The 18376-nt window shown below is 44.0% G+C and overlaps 1 protein-coding gene across 5 annotated transcripts in view; it reads right to left on the minus strand.

Annotated features, from left to right (window-relative positions):
• Positions 1-18376, minus strand: part of TBL1X (transducin beta like 1 X-linked) — a 261662-nt gene that overhangs the window by 228085 nt on the left and 15201 nt on the right. For 2 of the 5 annotated variants that reach the window (XM_017953875.3, XM_021932414.2), the window contains exon 1: positions 2597-3046. The exons of the other annotated variants lie outside the window; for them this stretch is intronic. The gene's annotated coding sequence lies outside the window, so the exon portion shown is untranslated. Of the gene's footprint in view, positions 1-2596; positions 3047-18376 lie in introns of those variants that run through there. 5 annotated transcript variants of the gene reach the window in all.

Raw genomic sequence — 18376 nt, forward strand, 5'->3', positions numbered from 1 at the left:
GAGGGAGGGAGAGAGGGAGAGAGGGAGAGAGGGAGAGAGGGAGAGAGGGAGAGAGGGAGAGGGAGAGAGGGAGAGAGGGAGAGGGAGGGAGAGAGGGAGAGGGAGGGAGAAAAGAAAAAAGAAAAGAAAAAGAAAAAGAGGAAAGAAGGAAGGAAGGCAGGAAAGAGGGAGGGAGGGAGGGAAGAAGGGAGGGAGAGAGGGAGGGAAAGAAAGAGAGAGAGAAAAAGAGAGAAAGAAAAGAAAAAAGAAAAGTAAAAAGAAAAGAAAGAAGGGGAGGGGGGGAAGGGGAGGGGGGGGGAGGGGGGGGGAGGGGGGGGGGGGGAGGGGGGGAGAGAGAAGGGGGGGGGGGGGGAGGGAGGGAGGCAGTAAGGAAGGAAGGAACACGCTAATCTCGATCTCCTGGGCTCAAGCAATCCTCCTGTCTCAGCCTCCCAATGGAAGCACACTGTTTTGCGTATCCATAGATATGAAGAGAAAGTTTGAAATACCCACCAACTATCTGTGATTAGCACCTACATTTGTGTTACTCGTAGCCAATGTAGCTTTCAAGTTTATGAAACGTAGCACCCCGTGAGCTTAACTACGTATTTGTTATGTCAGGGTTCCTTTTGCTAACTGCTCTTGTGGGCTTTCAGGCTTTCTCTGTGTAAGTCTTTTTTTTTTTTTGAGACGGAGTCTGGCTGTGTCTCCCAGGCTGGAGTGCAGTGGCAGGATGTTGCCTGACTGCAACCTCCACCTCCTGGGTTCAAGTGATTCTCCTGCCTCAGCCTCCCTAGTAGCTGGGAGTACAGGCACACACCACCACACCCAGCTAATTTTTGTATTTTTTGTAGAGACAGGGTGTTGCCATGTTGCCCAGTGTGGTCTCAAACCCCAGGTTCAAGTGATCCCCCCACCTCAGCTTTCCAAAGTGTTAGGATTACAGGTGTGAGCCACTGTGCCAGGCCATGGATATCTTCAGTGACAAGAACTGTGTGTGTTTGGTTTTAAGACCAAGTAGAGACTTATTTACTTTGCAACCCTGATGGTTACATGTCCAACCAAAGGTTATTTAATATTCTCATCACTTTAGACGCTGTAATCATAAGTGTGTCATCTGTCCTTGAAACATGTTTTCAACGATGGAATTTTTAAATATGGGACTTGAGCTTTCAGCACTCGCAAACTCAGAAGAAAAAGGAAAGAGTTGTCCAGAAAAAGGTCATTCTCATGGTCATGAGTTTAAACAACCTTAACTACAGACAGACAACCAGTGTCCTCTCATGGTCATGAGTTTAAACAACCTTAACTACAGACAACCACTGTCCTCTCATAAACCCAACAATCCACTTCATCTCTTGGTTCCCTTTCCACCCTCATTTGGGGTAGGAACGGCTGATCCAATCAACCAGGTGAGAATCATCTCCATGATTCCTCATGCCACTGACTGGCTTCCATTATGGGTGTAATCATCTTCTGAATAAGAGATAGTGGGTTTTTCTTAGCAAGCAACACACAGGAGTTCTCCTCATTTCAAACAGCATTATTGCACCTTTAAAAGATTCCATTGAATTGAACCCTAAGAGGCTGCCAGCATTTGCATTTGACCACTTTTAATTTAAAAGAGCCAGTGTCATTTGGTTCAATCTAACGTGGGGGCAAAATAATTGGCATGAAGTCAAAAGTTTGGTTTCCAACTGTGTCAGCCGTGAAGAAGAGGGTAAGACTCTCCTATCCTTTCCAGAAAGACAGAGTTAGAGTTGCAAATCCACGGTGCTCCTTTGGAGATGCCTCCCCACTCCCAGCCCCCTGTAATCACTGAGCAAGGCCCTCTGGCTGTAAGCAAGGGGCGCTCTCTGTCTAGGGTTCTCTGGCTTGTTGGCCAAAACCTTATCCGTTATGCATTGCGGTGTGGGGCTTTCCCTAGTCAGTCCCCACCTCTCTTTCATCTCCTCAGGCCATGTCCTCAATTTAAACACTTGTACCCCAACTCCTCCTCACTGCATGCTTTCCAGAGGGCCAAAGTGACACACTGGCTTTCATGGTGACTCCTTCAAAATCTCTCCCAAAATATCAATGTGTATTGTGTATACACACTATCAACACTACACTACGTATACACACACAGCCAAGCCGTGTTATTTACGGATTCCGTGTCTGTGAATTTGCCTATTGGCTAACATTTATTTGTAGCTCCAAAATCAGTACCTGCAGCACTTTCACAGTCATTCTCAAACATGCAGAGAGCGGCTGTGTCACCAAATGCACGTGTTCCCAGCTGAGGGTGAACGAGGCTCTCACTCTGTAAACAAGTGTCCTTTTCGCAGTCTATTCACAGTGCCAGTTTTTTGAAATGTTGTAGTTTCTGGGTGACTTTGCGCTTAAAATGGCCCCCAGATGCTGCAGTGCTGTCTCATGTTCTGAAGCACAAGGCTGGGATGCGTCTTAGGGGGAAAATACGTGCGTTAGATGAGGTTCGTCCAGCCGTGAGTCACAGTGCTGCTGGCGTGAGTGCAATGTAAAGGAACCAGCAGAAACACACAATGGAAACACATACAACAAAGTTATGCACTGATTGCCTGACAACATTGTGACCAGAGGTTCACAGAAGCCTCACCGTGTATTTTCCCTAGAGGGGATGCTTTCTATAAAGTCTCAGCGACTTTAGAGAACACAGCTCCAGTGAATAATGGGAATCAAGTATACGCGTGTACAACATGAAGATGTAGCTGTCCCAGTAATCTGTCGGACCTAAAAAAAACAAATCGAAACCCATGTTGCTGCATTTTCACATTCCGTAGACATCCCTGAATGACCCGTCACTATCCCCTCTCCCTTATGCACTGTTTCTCCTGCTCCTCCACCCTCGACGGTTCCTGCCTCTTCTCTACTAAATCAGGGCTACATACTTGTAGGATAGCTGCGCTCCATCAGAGAAGCCTCTCTGCCCATAGCCCTTTTATGTAGGTGAAATTTGATTAAAATGAACGTCAAGGGCAGCTGCCAGGGCCAAAGAGAAACTGCAGGCAATGAGGGGCAGAGATGAACCTTTCCCTCTGTAGACTGATAGCTTTTTTTTTTTTTTCTTAAATTTATTTATTATTATTATACTGTAAGTTGTAGGGTACATGTGCATAACGTGCAGGTTTGTTACATATGTATACTTGTGCCCTGTTGGTGTGCTGCACCCATCAACTCGTCATTTACATCAGGTATAACTCCCAATGCAATCCCTCCCCCCTCCCCCCTCCCCATGATAGGCCCCGGTGTGTGATGTTCCCCTTCCTGAGTCCAAGTGATCTCATTGTTCAGTTCCCACCTATGAGTGAGAACATGCGGTGTTTGAGCTCATCCCACACGAGGCCCCAACAGCCCCCTTCAATTCCCATGACTCAGCATCTCTCAGGAGCAGCTCTGGTGTTTGTCTCCATGTTTTATGTGGGAAATGGATGGAAACAATGTAGTACCCAGGGGGAGAAGCAAGCGTTGGTTATGAAACAGCATGTCAACTCCTCCTTCCTGTTTTACAAGTCCTCTAAGACCTGATGTGGAAACGTTTCCAAGAAAGCAAATGAGCAAAAACAAAGACTCAAGACCGAAATTTCTCTCGTAATGTGAGTGATCCTAACAATGAACCAAATGGATTTTAACACGTTCACCTTCATGGAGAACTGTTCTAGCCCAAATTCTAAAAGGACCAAATGTATCAGGCAGGAAGGAATCCTTTAAAAAGAGATCAAAGACTGCTTAAGCAAATTCACAAAAGATGAGCAATTTTCAATGAAGAGTCTCAAGTTAAATATTTTTAAAATTTTTTTTAAAACTTTCTTTTTAAGTTGAAGACTATGAGTTGATTCTCCAAGGACTTTAAAGGAAAACACCTATCACCATGCTTAAAGGCAACACCTGCCACCATGGTTTGAGCTTGTATATCTTCCAAAGAGAACTAAGATAATGAGATAAAGGTAATCGTATTCCTTTACTTCCATTTAGACTAAGTGTTTGAACTTGATTTTCTCTGATAGGGTCTAAGTCGGCTTTTAATTATGTCAGACGCACATGAATAGATAACCAAGAAGTACCCTCAGACCCTATAACACAACCCTAGAGTATGGAATACGCTGGAGTGTTCTGGCAAATTCTCTTCTGGAATTTGGTTCCTTTCTTTCTTGGTTCCTGTTCAAGGCAGTTGAGTCACTCTAACTTCCAGTCAACATAATAATTATACAAATCCGCTGTGATGCCAAGTGAAGATCCCAAAGACAACGCTGTAGCCACTGGACCACACCACATGCAGCTCTCAGCACTGGCAGTGGGGGCATGATTCCCCATAGCTCCATCAATTCAGATCAAGGGCTGTGAACAGTCTCGAAGATGAATCACAGTGTGGTGCTAAAACAACCTCAGAGAACGTTTGTCCCAAGCCCTGATATGACAGAAAAAAAGAGACAATTCCTGTATTTTCCTGGGACCAGTGTCACAGGGGTGGTTAGGGACAGCATCAGGACTAAACTCAACATTTCTGCTCCCATAAGAGGGTTCCTTCCAAGAAAATAGCCAGTATATCAAACAACAACAAAAATCTACAATTACATGGGTTTTTTGTTTTGGGGTTTTTTTTTTTTTTTTTTTTTTTTGAGACAAGGTCTCACTCCAGTTGCCCAGGCTGAAGTGCAGTGGCATGATCTCAGGATCTCAGCTCACTACAGCCTCAACTTCCCAGGCTCAGGTGATCCTCCCACTCCAGCCTCCCAAGTAGCTGGGACCAGGCACATACCACCACACCTGGCTAATTTTCTGTATTTTTAGTAGAGATGGAATGTCACCATCTTGCCCAGGCTGGTCTCCAACACATGGGTCCAAGCAATCTGCCTGCCTCAGCTTCCCAAAGTGCTTGGGTTATAGGCATGAGCCATCATGTCCAGGCTACATGGGTCTCCCTTGATTTAATCCAGGCAATCATAGATGAGTCCTGGAACTCAAATCGGGGTTAAGCAACCCCAATTTCCAAATAAATGAATCAACTAATCCCCAAAAGTCTTCACTTCCTTTTATACATGCTGTACAAGTGGGCCGTGAGAACAGGTCCCCTGCAAGAAGTTAGACTTCCTAGAGGAGCCAGGCAGGAAAATCAGAATCCTCTCCCTCTTGATGAATGAGACAATCTTCCAAGGGACTTAGAGATTGCTTATGTGATAATGCCAGTTCCTGTTCCCTAAGGCACAGTGTAGCAAGTGGGAAAACATCACCTCCATTGAGCATAAAGAGTTCCTAGAAAGCATTCTGGCAAGTGGAATTGAGACTCTGCCCTATGGCACTGATAAGAAGCAGGTGGAGGGAAATGACCAGCGGAATCTCTATCACACTCCCAGTCACATAGTAATGCACTACATTCATCACTGGCTCAGAAACCCAGCCAATGCCAAAATCGCATTGCTTGTCCTCAAAAGCATGTCTTCTAGCACATTCCCAAATGATTTCATCCTTCCATTCCTTCCTCCCCTTCACACACATACACACCCCCTCTAGCCCCAATCTCAATATTCCACTCCCTGCATCTGATACCGTGCACTTTGTATCACCGTGCTATGAATCAATCAACAAAACGTCTTGGTACAGAGGCATACAGAACAGAAAGGGAAGTTTGATTCCTTCATATGTTGCCTCTAGCTCAAGGCCTCTGGCACAAGTTACAAACACTGCAGGCCTCCAGAAAACGCTCACACCAGCTGAGGTGAGGGCTCCCTTTCCAAAAACGGACATTGGTTTTCTCACTACTAAAATCTGACTTTAAAGAGGCTGGCTCATTTTAATGTAAATTTTCTTTAGACAAAACATGATTAGAAATTACCAACGCTGGCAGCATAATGACATCTGAAACTGTTAGTCCTGCACTTGGAAAAGTGGCAGTTAAAAAAAGCACAACATGGCTTTCTCATTTTTTTAATGAAGCCAAGTCCTCTTCTTAATTTAGTTCACATACTTCTATTTTCATCTTCTCTTTTACTACGCGTGAATTTCTAGGTCATCTGCTTGTCAGACACACCAGCTTAGTGTCTTAACAGCCAGGGGATGAGAGGCAAGTTAATAAATTAGTAAAAAGAGCAACTGAAAGATGGACTCTGTTCCTCTCCCTGCATCCCACAAACCACTAACTGTCCTTCCCACATGGGGAGCTAGGAAGAACAGAAGCCTTGCTCTCACAACTACTCCATGTACACAAGGAGAACCACTTCAGTGAATCAATACTAACACTCCCTTAAAAAAGTATTTTATAACAAAGTTATTTCTATAACTTGCTGGTAGCCCCCAGAGGCAATACTTGGCTGATGTGAGCATAGCAAATTTCAGGTAACACAGCATCCTCCATAGAAATGCTTGCCGCACACTTTCTAAAAGGAAATCTGTCCTTGCTTGCTGTGTACAATTGAGGTGGGGAATGGAGAAGCTTTAACTCCCTGAATTGTACTTCTGTTGTCCTATCAGCAAGCAATTCCTGATTTTTTTTTTTAATATCTGAAACATTTCAATCACCAAAACAACTTGAGGGTAGGAGAAGAAAGGAGGCTGTCAGCTTGCCAATGACAAGGCCCTTTTCTCCTAATTGCCACACAGAAACCGAGCATCAATATGCCAACCATTCAGCCCCCAAAGCCTAGAAAACAGGATTTATAGCAAGGTATAAAAAGCTAGTCCACGGATACTTGATAAATGAGTCTTTAACCACAGAGCACAACTCACATTGCAATTGATACCATTAGCAACTGACTGATCATTATCGTGTGCTGAGTACTGTGCAGAGTAGAAACAAAATATAAAGCATGATCATTGCGATTATGAACTTACTGGCCACTAGCTGGGTGTGGTGGTATGCATCTGTAGTCTCAGCTACTAGGGAGGCTGAGGCGGGAGAATCATTTGAGCCTGGGAGGTCGAGGCTGCAGTGAGCCGAGATCATGCCACTACACTCCAGCCCGGGTGACAGAGTGAGACTCTGTCTCAAAGGGGGGAAAAAAAATATATATATATATGTGTGTGTGTGTGTGTGTGTGTGTATATATACATGTATATATATATACACACACACACACACATACTGACCAAGTGCAGTGATGCGGTGGTACAGTGGCACACACCTGTAATCCCAGTAGTTTGGGAGGCCTAGACAGGCGGACTGCTTGAGCCCAAGAGTTCAAGACCAGCCTGGGCAATAATAGTGAGACCCCATCTCTACAAAACAATTTAAAAACTAGCAGAGCATAGTGGCATGCACCTACAGCCCCAAGTTATTCAAGAGGCTGAGGCAGGAAGATTGCTTTAGCCCAGAAGTTCAAGGCTACAATCAGCTATGATTGAGCCACTGCACTCCAGCCTGGGTGATAGAGTAAGATCCCTTCTCAAAAAAAAAAAAAATAAAAACAAATTTTTTTAAGAATTTACAATCTTGCTGGTGAGCAGAAATAAAAGGACAGAAGAAACAGCTGGCAAAAGGCCACTTAGGAAAAAAAAGCTCATAACAGAAATCTAATAAAACACAGATTTTTCCCACACCAAATAAATGGCCCATTTATTAAGCTACTAATAAACAGCAAGAGCAAATACTTGATACAACAAAGAATTAATACAAGACAAGCAGAAGATATTTTTTAATTACAGAAGTAACAGGCCTAGCTAAGACCCTCGGGTTTGAATTCACCTCTCCACACAAGTATCTGCGAGATATTTAACCTTCCTTCCTAGATGTGTCTGTGCCTACTTACATGGAAAGAATCACCAATTCCCCTTCCCAGTTGAAACAGTCTTGCAGGACATGGTTCTCAAACTACAAAGTGCATGAAAATCACCTGAAAATTGCCTGTTTATGCAGGGTTTCTTGGCCTCAGCACAACTGACATTTGTTGGGCCAGATAATTATTTGAGGGGGCTTGTCCTGTGCACGTTAGAGTGTTTAGTGGAACCCCTGGCGTCTGCCCACTAGATGCCAGGAGCAACCCCCACCCAGTTGTGAAAGGCAAAAATGTTTCCAGACATGGCCAAATGTCCCCCAAAGGGCACAATCCCCTCTCCTCAGATGAGAACAGGGCTCTAAGATGGAATCAAGAAAGCTGCAGGTTTAACAAGCACCCTGGCTAGGTGCAGTGGCTCACACCTGTAATCCCTGCACTTTGGGAGGCCGAGGTGGGAGGACTGCTTGAGCCCAGGAGTTCAAGACTAGTCTGGACAGCATGATGAGACTCTGTCACTGCTTAAAAAAAAAAAAAAAAAAAAAAAAAAAGTTTAAATATTAGCTGAGTGGGGTGAGTGTGCACCTGTATTCCCAGCTACTCAGGAGGCTGAGGCGGGAGGACACTTGAGCCCAGAAGGATGAGGCTCCAGTGAGCCATGATCTCACCACTGCACTCCAGTTTGAGTGACAGAGTGAGATCCTATCTCAAAAATAAAGTAATAATAAAAAGATAACAAGCACGCAGTGCTTCAAAAATCCGCCAACAGAGCTGATTTTCTAGGGTAGGACTGCATGTATTCACAGTCTCTTCCACAGGGATCATCTTCCCTTCCACCCACAAACATGGCAGAGGCACTGCAATGCTAACTCTTCCATCCGCCCATAATGGAAGTCTATGGCTGCTCCCTTTGCCATGTGATTTTTCAGGGATTTCAGACTAGAACAGCCCTCGCCAACCTGTGGAGGCTGGACCTCACCATGGGACTTGTTTTGGTCAATGGGATGTTAGGGTAGTGACAAACAAAGACTTTAAATGTGCCTGCATGATTTATCTTGGTTTCCTATACCTGATGGGAGAGGCACAAACATGTCCCAGGGTCCCCTGATAAGGAGATACATGATTTCAACCCTAAGCCTAGCCCAGAACCTGACCAGGCCTTCCTATTCCCATATAAGCCCAGGAGAGACACAGCTAACCACTGACTAGTGAGCAAGAAAGAAACGATTTAAGCCTCTGAATTTGGGGGCTGTTTGTTATGCAACCTTAGCATGGCAGAAAGCTGACTAGTACACTCCCAAACTATTTGTGGGCCAAAATGCTGATTAACAAGCTAATTATTGTTGAGTCTTCTGTCCCTAACTCTACCAGTCTTCCTCCACCATTCTGTGAAGCCACAAACCCAGGGGCTCTTGATCCAGGCCCCAGAAATCTACACACAGCATCTGCAAAGTCCTGGGAGCCAGGCCCCACCTGCCACCTCTGCTTGCTTCATGGTGGTCTCATTCCTTATCCACAGCTGGCACAGACTCTGAGACTCCAAGTCCAGAAAAGTAGCTCTGGCAGAGTCCCTGATAAAGTCCCAAACCGAGAATGGCAGGGCCCAGAGCAGGGGGTTCTTGGGAAGGAAAGAGGACCTCAACACACAAGTGTGTCTCTGAGCTGTTCAGCAATCTCGGGGCTCTCCAAAATGGAAAGCAAATCCCGGCTCATTCAGAGGGAATCAACACTGAGGGCAAGCATGGTGGCTCAAACCTGTAATCCCAGCACTTTGGGAGGCCAAGGAGGGAGGATCGCTTGAGACCAGGAGTTTGAGACCAGCCTAGGCAACAAAGTGAGACTCTGTCTCTATTAATCACTCACAATCAACTAACCAATCAATCAAGACTCAGTGAGTGAACAATACAAACCAAATGGCTCAACAGTACCAGATTTCTCAAAATTCAAGAGACAAAACACAAATGTTAAATAAGCCTATGAATCTTGCAGGCTTCAGAGGACCAAATTAAGAGACAGAAACAAAGGAAGTAAGGCTCTCCTTGAAGACTGATAATGTAGTAGGCAGAATAATGGCCCCCAAAGATGCTCATGCCCAAATCCCTGGGACCTGAGAATATGTTTCCTTATATGGTAAAGGGGACTTTACAAATGTGATTAAATGAAAAATCTTGAGATGGGGGGGATTATTCGGATCTTCCGGGTGGGCCCCAATGTAATCACAGGAGCCCATAAAAGTGGACAGCCTTTCCCAGCCATGGTCTGAGAGAGATACGCCTATGAAAGGACGGTCAGAGAGGTGCTACGCTGCTCTTCTGCAGATGGAGGAAGGGGCCACAAGCTCAGGAATGCGGCCAGTCTCCAGGAGCTGGAAAAGGCAAGGAAGCCAATTCTCCCCTAGAGCTTCCAGGAAAGTTGTGGCCTTGCTAAACCTTGATTTTAGCACGGTGAGACCCATTTCAGACTTCTGGCCTTCAGAATCATAAGATAATAGTTTTTGTTTAAGCCAGTAAATGCAGTCACTTGTCACAGCAGTGACAAGAAACGAATATGATCAATTATAACACCAACCAGCAAAGTACGACGGCCTTCAGTCTTATCAGTAAGTCCTTCATTGCAGGTACAGATGCCCCAGAAAATCATGTCCCATGAATGGTTTTTAGAAAATCACCCTCCGTATTCTCCAACCCAACCCGGGAAAAGTAATTTTGGTCACACACAGACAAAAGCTTTGATAAATTCAGAAAAGTAAACAACCTTATGATTCTGTTCCTGGGTCAGTCAGGGTTGTGACTTTGGGGACGCCGTAGAAAACAGCCTAAGTCTTGCTGCTTGGAATCCCACGACCTCAGCTCTGGAAGGAACATCACACAACCCCTTTGGGAAATGCAAGCTTCCTAACTCTTATGCCAAGAGAGGACCTTCTCACTCCACCCAAAAGATGCAACACAAGAGAGACCTGCAGGCCCAGCTCTAGCTGACGAAAATTGTTTTCTACATTGACCTTTAGGTACAGGAAAGCGGGAGAAATGTGGAGGAACTACAGCAAATGGGAAGGGAGAAAATTACAGTTCATGCTAGAATAGAAGCTGAACTATAAACAATTTAACAATGTTCCATTTGTGAACGATTTTCCATTTTAAATGTAATTGGAGGGAGGAGCAGCCTGTGTCTCTGGCTGACTTATCTCAGAACATTCTTCCACCTTCCTTAATCACCTGGGGTTTTGACAGAACATTTGCAAGAAACTAGAACACCACATACTACAACATGGATGAAACTCAGAAATATGAAGTAAGAATCCGGGGGCAAAAGGTCACACATCACATGATTCTGTATCTATGAAATGTCCAGAATAGATAAATCCATAGAGGCAGAAACCAGATTCAGGGTTGCCAGGGGGCTGGGGAGAAGGGGAAGGGGCAGTGATGTCTTAACAGGTACAGGGTCTCATTTGGGAGTGATGAAAATGTTCGAAAATTAGACAGTGGTGATGGTTGTGCAACTTTGTAAATACACTAGGAAATTCCTGAATTATACACTTCAAAGGAATGAGTTGCGTGTATGCTCAGTAAAGCGGTCATTAAAAAAGAGAAGAAGAAACTAGGGTATTAGCCAATGATTACAAGTCACTGCAAATCCAAAATTTAACCATCCTAAGGAGATAAGCCTCCTTACAGAGCCTGGAATCCTCCAGGAATCTGTTTCACCCCTTCTTCTGAGTGAAGAATCTGAAAGGAATGAACTGAGGTCAACAGCAAAGATAAGAAGCGGTGACCAGAGGTACCTGCAGAATGCGCTCAGGGACAAAGTGGAAGAGCAGGGCTTTATCATCAAATTCAAGAAGATGCTTTTGCAACAAAGAGTCCACAGTAACTTAAAGCTGCTCTCCGTCAATGAAAAAAGTCAAACTGTAAAACATTTGAAGAGATTTATTCTGAGCTGAATATGAGTGACCATGGCCCGTGACACGGCCCTCAGGAGATCCTGAGAACATGTACCCAAGGCGGTTGGGGCATAGCTTGGTTTTATACATTTTAGGGAGATATGAGATATCAAATACATTTAAGATATAGATTGGTTTGGTCCAGAAAGGTGGGATGACTTGAGGCTGGTGGGGGGGGGGGGGGGTTCTAGGACAAAATTCTTCTGATTGGCAATTGGTTGAAAGAGTTATTATCGGCAAGGCCTGGTAGCTCATGCCTATAATCGCAGTACTCTGAGAGTCCAAGGCAGGCAGATTGCTTCAGTCCAGGACCTCGAGACCAGCCTAGGCAACATGGCAAAACCCCATCTCTACAAAAAATACAAAATCTAACCAGGTGTGGTGGCACACACCTGTAGTCCTAGCGGCCAGGGAGGCAGAGGTGGAAGGATCGCTTGAGCCCAGGAGGTCAAGGCTACAGTGAGCTGTGATAATGCCATCACACTCCAACCTGGGCAACAGACCTCGTCTCAGTAATAAAAAAAAAAAAGCTATTATCAATAGAAAAAAAATGTCTGGGTACCATAAGGGGTTGCAGAGACCTAGGTTTTATCATGCAGATGATACCTCCAAGTAGCAGGTTTCAGAGAAAATACATTTTAACTGTTTCTTATCAGACTCAAGGTCTGTGTTGATGTTAAATGCTGTTGGCTGTTCATGAATTCCAAAAGGGAGGAAGGCATAATGAAGCATGTTCAAACCCCCTTCCTGTCACGGCCTGAACCAGTTTTTCAGGTTAACTATGGAGTGCCCTGGCCTAGAGGAGGGAGTCCATTCAGATGGTTGACCAAAAGTATTACCTTTCCCCAAACTTAAAAACTAAAATAAAATAAATAACAAATACATCGATCATACACATCTTCTGGTAACTTTCTAGCTGCTCCAAGGCTTGTTAGATCAGACACCCAAAAGGCAAATTGGCCCCCTTTTGTGAACTGATTTGAGACTGGTTGATTCTGGCAGGGTAGGGGGATGAAGAAAGGATGGATTTTGTTTGCTTGTGAAAGGCAAGCTTGACTAGCTATGCTTTGCCCAAAGGTTGCAGGGGGCATAGTAGCACCTCAGAGCTCTTGGCACCAGGTACAGCTACAAACTCACCCCATGTGGGCGGGTGCTGACAACACAGCCCTGCCATCCCATCAGAAGGCCATCCCAGCATCTGCAGCAGAGGGCACAATTAGGCCCAATGAGAGCAGACTCCCATTTGGGGGAGCGTCATGGTTTGTGTTTTGCTAACATCAGAACCTGCCTCACCTACTCCAAGTTATTCTCGGTATCCGCCCCTTGCCATAAGGAAGCCATGCCCAGAAGCCCAAAGAAAAGACTGACACATTCGATTACACAAACATGGGAGCTGGATGCTTCAAACCACAAGCAACATTACATGGCAAGGAATGGTCTAGAAGAGAAATACCTGGAACAACTAACAAACGATTAACTATCATAATTTACAAAGACTTCCTTTAAGGCAGCAGCCCTCGAAGTCTGTATGGTTCTTGAACCATGGGCACCAGCATCAGCTGGGAGCCCATTAGAAAGAGAGTCTTAACCTAGCCCCTCATTCAATGAATCACAAACTCTGAGGATGGGATCTGCCACTCTGTGTGTTGGATTTTCTGGGATTTGGGGGGAGTATTTATGCAACAGGGTCTTGTGCTCTATCACCCAGGCTGGAGTGCAATCACAGCTCACTGCAGCCTCAAACTCCTGGACTCAAGTGATTCTCCCACTGTGGGCAGCCTCTCAAGAAGCTGGGACTACAAGTGCACACAACACCTGGCTTTTTTTTTTTTTTTTTTTTTGTAGTGCCAGGGTTGCCCAGGCTGGTCTCGAACTTCTCAGTTCAAGGTATCCTCCTGCCTCAGCCTTCCAAAGTGCTGGAATTCCAGGCATGAGCCACCGTGCCTGGATGCTCTCTGTGTTTTAACTCTGCAAGTGGTTCTAATACATGATGAAGTTTGAGAACCACTGTACAGCCATGTAAACGTTTACAGCAGCATTATTCATAATTGTCACAATAAAAAACAAGGAAACAACCCAAATGTTCAACAACTGGTGAATGGATACACAAACCATAGTGCATTCATACAGGATGGAATCCTACCCAGCGATAGAGAGGAATGAGTTAGTGACACGTGCGACAACATGAAGCCCCAAAACCATGATGCTGAGGGAAAGACGCCACGCAAAATAATGAGTACATACCATGTGATTTCAGTCATACAAATTGCTAGAAAATGCAATAGTCACAGACCGCCCACCAAAGGCTGCCTGGGGAAAGGGGTATAGGCAGGGGGAGAGACATTACAAAAAAGCACGAGTAAACTTTGGAGAGTGATGGAAATATTCTTTATTTTGATTGTGGTGCTGGTTTCACAAATATGGGGGTGTGTGTGTGTGTGTGTCTGTATGAAAAAACGAGCCAAGCACGGTGGCTCACACTGGTAATCCTAGCACTTTGGAAGGCCAAGGCAGGAGGATCACTTGAACCCAGGAGTCTGAGACCAGCCTGGGCAACATAGGGAACCCTCATCTCTACAAAAAATAAAAAAATCATCCAGGCGTGGTAGCATGTGCCTATAGTCCCAACTACTCAGGAGGCCGAGGCAGGAGGATTGCTTGAGCCCAGGAGATTGAGACCAGCCTGGGCAACATAGTGAGACCTTGTCTCTAAAAAATGTATGTAAATAAACAAAGAAATAAAAAAGAAAAAACAGATTAAAACTGCACACTTCATACAAGTCTAGCTTACTGTACTTCGATATACCTCAGTAAAGATACAAAAATAAGGAAAGCAGATGGTGTGAAACAAATATAATAGGAGTCCATTCGGATAAAGACCCAAGACTGCCTATTAGCATATGGACAGCTGAAAGTGCTAGAAACACATCTATAATGCTGCACTCCAGACTGAATCCCCTGCCAGAGGGGAAGGAAGGGAGAACTCCACACTGCTTGGGTTCTTTGAAATTCACATAGATGCAGTATCACCTGGGTGGGGGTGGGAGGGATGCACTTAGGGGCCGGCAAAAAGACTTCAAAGAGACCCGCACAGGAGTTTGTTAAGAGCACAGATCAGGGCTTGTTGGAGGGTGGAAAGCAGAGCTCAGCAGGCTTCAGGGGAGGGAGGAAAAAGCCCAACCAGGCGAGAAGATGGGAGGAGGGTCAGCTCTTGTTGGGGGGAGTTAGGTAAAGAAGGCAGGCAAATGTGGGCACTGGTTCTTCAGGGAACGGACACGGATGAACATGACCACCAGATCAAAGCCAAGGGGCACTCGCGGTTTCTCCATCTACACAGTGATTTCATTGTTCATTTGTAAATGAATACTTCTGAAGGGTTTGAAAGTCACTTTTTTCTTCTAAACTGAGCTCTGAAGTCTTGTTGGTCTTTTTGCTTCAGAAAAAAATCCCTACTTCCATGGAATGTATGAAAACTAAAAGATGCTTGTATTGCTTTCAAAGCCCCATGGGATTTTTATTCCTTCAACTTCATTGAGGATGTAAATACCTCATTTACAGCTACCACCAGGTGCAAAGCTTCTAAGGCAGGGTTTCTTTTTTTTTTTTTTTTTTTTTTTTTGAGACTGAGTCTGGCTCTGTCGCCCAGGCTGGAGTGCGGTGGCCGGATCTCAGCTCACTGCAAGCTCCGCCTCCCGGGTTCACGCCATTCTCCTGCCTCAGCCTCCCGAGTAGCTGGGACCACAGGCGCCCGCTGCTTCGCCCGGCTAGTTTTTTGTATTTTTTAGTAGAGACGGGGTTTCACCTTGTTAGCCAGGATGGTCTCGATCTCCTGACCTCGTGATCCGCCCGTCTCGGCCTCCCAAAGTGCTGGGATTACAGGCTTGAGCCACCGCGCGGCAGGGTTTCTTAATTTCTGCAATGCTTTTGGGGCTGGATGACTCTCTTGAAAGAGGAAGGACCTTCCTCTGCACTGCAGGAGGCTATCCCTGGCCTCCACCCACTAGATGCCAAGAGTACACTTTCCTCATTTATAACAACCAAAACTGTTCCCTGGGAGCAAAACTGTAACCGCCTGAGGGGTTCTTCCTGCCGGCTGCATGAAGAACATGGCATTTTAGTAGAGAAAGAGTTTAACAGACACAAGGCCAGCCACACCACATGGGAGATGGAATAACTAAGGGAAAGGCAATAATTAAGGGAAATGAATAATTAAAAGAAAGGTAAGATGGGGGGTGGGTTAGCTCAGATCTCTTTCACTGTCATCATTCTCTCACTGATACAACTTTTGCAAAGGTGGTTTCAATCCTCCCTCTGGCTTTCATACATCTTATCTTAAGGTGCTGGCTATAGAGATAGAAAAAGGGTGACGATCACTCTGGCTTCTTCCTGCTGACAGGGGGCACAGTTGCAGGGGCTGGTCCCAGGGGAATAGGAGTGCACTCACCACTTTGCAGCTACCTGCATGTACTCACAGGTGTATGACAAAGATGTTAATGTTCTTACTCACAGTTCTAGTACAACACTTAAGTCAACAGTAGACTATAGGTTGTTAGAAAGAGAGACTGGGATAAACAGGAAAGAGTAAATTTAAATATACTGTCCCATATCTTTTTAGTCAGTGTCCAAGTCTTAAGACTAGATCAGTTAAACAGCTGTTTCCCGTATCAGGAGGTGGCACTGCAGATAGGCTAAGCCCCTGTAAGAGGCATTTCCATAGACACGGAAGAAAAACAAAGATTAACATTGGGCACAATGTATCCAGACGTTAGATTCAAAACATCTTTAGTTACAGAGGAGGAAGGTGGTAGCAATCTGACATGTTTTTCTCTTATAATAAGCTTCAGCTTGTAGGACCTCAGGAAAGAGGCAGTACAATTATTAAGGCCAAGTTAGAAATGAAAGAAAAATTTGAAAGCATTAGTTTGGGGACTTGTAGTCCAGAAAGAATTTGGGATTCAGTCCAAATGACAGAAAATAATAAAAATTCAAAAATAGTGAACAAGACTAGATTCTAACAACAGGTGTTCTATAGTTTTTTTCTGAAACGTAATTTATCTTTCCAGTCCCTATTTTTACTAAAGACAAATCACATTAGGACTAATTTATGTGCAAAAGTAAGTTCTATTCTTACTATACTTGGCCCAAGTGTTTGCATAAAGTCAGCAGGAACAATCATTTGCCACATAGGCTCCTTTTTAAAATTAGCTTTGCTGCAACTTTATTCCTTAAGAAATCTCAGATTAGACTTCAAAGCATTTAGCCCAGCCACAGATTTATCTGTGCCTGCAACTACTTCTATTAATTGGGTGAATGCCTCACCTCAAGAGCTCAAGATAATTTGGGGTTCCCTGACCTGTCAGAAAGTGACATTCTTTACTCAGGAACCTGTCCAGGGACTGTGTAGACAAGGTATGAGGTCAGCTTACCCAAGGGGCTTTTATTGGCTCTGTAAGTCAACTTTGAGTCCTTAAAGCAATCTGAAAGTCTGCCATTCCAATCAAAGCTTTGGTAAAATAACCAGTGTCTCCAATTGTGTCCTGCTACAAAAGACAACAGATTTGTATTTAACAAATAACTATAACATCATACATTAAGTGTACTTGCAAACAGTTTTCAAATTCTAGAGAAATCAGGTAGAGAGAGAAATGTGCTTCAGATTTTGTTCACAAGAGCATACTTTATCCAATTGTTAAAAGCTATAAATAGCTCAAAAGAAAAAAAAGGTTTTCTGGACTCTGAAAAACAAAAGAATTAGCAGTGTTTCAAATGAAAAGCCATAAAAAGATTATTTTGGTCTTCCATTAGTTCAGTCCATGTAATTAACTCCTGTTCTGCTCGATATCCATGAACACATTAGCTCTTAATGGGAGCCTTGGAAGTTTTTCCTGTATTTTAAAGTCACAAACTCCAAAGTTATCAGAAAACTGTCACAGTCCTATAGCTGATTATAAAACCACCTTGAAAATAACCAAAGTAAAACAATTGTGCATGACAAAAGTTTCAGAACAGCCACAGTTAAGGTCTGGTCATCTCTGTGGCATACAATAATTTAACATAACAATCATAATTATTACTGATAACATATATCAAGACATATCAGAATTATAGGAAATCTTATACAATTCTGAAACACATACTAGCAACACATTCCTACAAATACAGTCCAAAGAAAGTCAAACACTACTGCATACCTGACAATGCTTACTGTTATAGTTTTAATACATCAAATAAGCCAAATATGTCTCTTTTGGACTTTAGAGTATTTAATATCTGGAAAGTTAACCAGATTAAAAAGGGGGGGGGGGCTTAATTTAGATTTTGACTTTGGGAAGGTTTGTCAAATATCAAAGGTTTAAACACTTGATACTACAAAATAAAATCCCAGGTTACTAGAAGCCATTTATTTAGCCATAATAACTCAAGAATTTTTAAAAGGCAAAAATCTTCACTCACTGATAGAGGGGAAACTCAACTTTGCAAACAGGACAAAATAAAGACAGCATGAGGCTCCTCTCTCCTCGTTTTTCTGTCATTCATTCAAAAGTCAAAACAAAAAATATTCAACCTACAGAAAAATTAAATAATCCCCTTCGAATCTTAGCCAACTTGCTCATACCCACAGAACTTCCTTTACAAGATTAATCCTTTACAAACCTTTTCAACTTGCTTAAACTTTGTTTTGTCCCATCACTCTTTTAAGATGATCCTTAAAATCCTCTGAACCAGACAA

The sequence above is a fragment of the Papio anubis genome, chromosome X (genome assembly GCF_008728515.1).
Source record: "Papio anubis isolate 15944 chromosome X, Panubis1.0, whole genome shotgun sequence".
NCBI classification, from domain to species: domain Eukaryota; kingdom Metazoa; phylum Chordata; class Mammalia; order Primates; family Cercopithecidae; genus Papio; species Papio anubis.